The sequence below is a fragment of the Ornithorhynchus anatinus genome, chromosome 21 (assembly GCF_004115215.2).
Source record: "Ornithorhynchus anatinus isolate Pmale09 chromosome 21, mOrnAna1.pri.v4, whole genome shotgun sequence".
NCBI lineage: Eukaryota > Metazoa > Chordata > Mammalia > Monotremata > Ornithorhynchidae > Ornithorhynchus > Ornithorhynchus anatinus.
In genome coordinates this window covers 19,145,564-19,147,792 of record NC_041748.1, presented here as the reverse complement: position 1 = coordinate 19,147,792, position 2,229 = coordinate 19,145,564, and positions in this window count along the sequence as shown.

Genomic DNA, 2,229 nt, shown 5'->3' with positions numbered 1-2,229 from the left:
TTACTCTGTGCCAAGCACTGAACTTAACCTTAGGAGGATTCCATACCAGTTTTTTCTGGCTCACTGGCACATAAAGACTGAAAAAAACCCTCTTGGGTTGAGCTAGTATAGATGGGCAGGGACTTTTTTTTTTTACCACATGTGTGGGTTCTTGTGCGTTTGTGTCTCCTGACTACCCAGGAATCAGTCAATCAATCATTTGCATTTATTGAGGGCTCATTGTGATTAAAACACTGTACTAAGTGGTTGGGAGAGTACAATATAACAGAATTGGTAGACTTGTTCCTTGCCCACAGTGAACTTGCAGTTGACTGATATGGACATAAGTGCTGTGAGGCTGAGGGAGGGGTGAATAAAGGGAGCAAATTCAAATGTAAGAGCATCATAGAAGTGAGTGGGAGAAGAGGAAATGAGGGGAAGGCCTTTTGGAGCAGATGTGCCTTCAATAAGGCTTTGAAGTGGGGAGAGTGATCATCAGTCAGATATAAACAGGGAGGACTACCCTCTTCATGTCCATATCTCAGGAACCCCAAAACTGGCACATTCATCAATTGTGAGCCCCATTAGGGACAAGGTCTCTGCCTAATTCTCACATATACTCTTTCCCAGCACTTAATACAGTGCTCGGCATACAGTAAACACTTAATAAATACTATTACTACTATATGCCAGGTCAAGGCTCCAGTGAAGTAGGGGCTGGATAGTGAGTCTAGTGGTAATTTATGTCTTCCTATCTCCCCTATCAGATTGTAAGCTCCTTGAGGGCAGAGAACATGCTTCACTTTTGATTGTTACACTCTCCCAAGTACTTGGATCAGCATTTTGCACTTGATAAATGCAGCTGATGAATTGATTGGTGGCAGTCAAATCACATGATCCCTTCAGCCCAGCACGGTTTTAGATTGTTGGCAACCACAAAGGTTGCCCAGAGCCACTACTCTGGCTTGGCCATAACAATCATGGCCCGTGAACTAAATCTTTAGACACAGCACAATCCTAAAGTTTATTTGAAGATCCTTTCCCTGCATGCAGAGTTTGACCTTTAGAGGAAAATAAAGAGTCATTCATCTAGGGACTGAGAGAACTCAGAACCAGTCAAACTCTTCCCACCATGCAGTGTTTATTTTTCATCCCTCCTTTCTGAAAGGCCTTATGTCTTATAAAACTTATAAAGGTATTTAAAAATGATTTCTCCCTAGTCTGTGAAACTGCATTGTGCTACATGCTGGCAGGGGTGGTCAATACTCACATTTTATGCTCCGTCCACTACGTAGGATTTGGGAATATGGAATTAGGGGAGGTGGAAGGAAAGCCAAAATTCTGCACTCCAGAATGTCTATTCCGATCCTTCAGCTCTGTGTTATTACCAGTTCCACTTAGGAGACCTGTGTCTGCTTAGATTAACTTCAGAATTATGGTAGAAAGAGACATGGTTACAAAGAAATGGCATTAGGCTTTTATTCATTCTTTAACCAAGAGTATCTGTTGAGTACTTTCTGTGTGCTCAGAATAATGATCATAATAATAATAATAATAATGTTGGTATTTGTGCCAAGCTTACTATGTGCCAAGTTCTATTCTAAGCTCTGGGGTAGATACAAGGTAATCAGGTTGTCCCACGTGGGGCTCACAATCTTAATCCCTATTTTACAGATGGGGTAACAGAGGCCCAGAGAAGTGAAGTGACTCACTGAAAGTCACACAGCTGATAAGTGGCAGAGCTGGGAATAGAACCCACGACCCCTGACTCCCAAGCCCATGCTCTTGCCACTAAGCCATGCTGCTTCTCTAGAACTGTACTAAGCAGACAATAGCATTATTTGACCTGGTGGTCCCTTTCCTGTCTTTGGTGAGATGATTCCCAGACTGAGACCCCCTTATCCTCTTCTCCTCCTCCCCTCCCCATCGCCCCGACTCCCCTCCCTGCTCCATAGCACTTGTATATCTATGTACGTATTTATTATTCTATATATTTTATTATTGAGGTATATATATCTATAATTCTATTTATTTATATTGATGCTATTGATGCCTGTCTCCTTGTTTTGTTTTGTTGTCTGTCTCTCCCTTCTAGACTGTGAACCCACTGTTGAGTAGGGATTGTCTTTATTTGTTGCCAAATTGTACTTTCCAAGTGCTTAGTACAGTGCTCTGCACACAGTAAGCGCTGAATAAATACGATGGAATGAATGAATGATTCCAAATTCTCCCCGTTAGAATTGCAGGAAT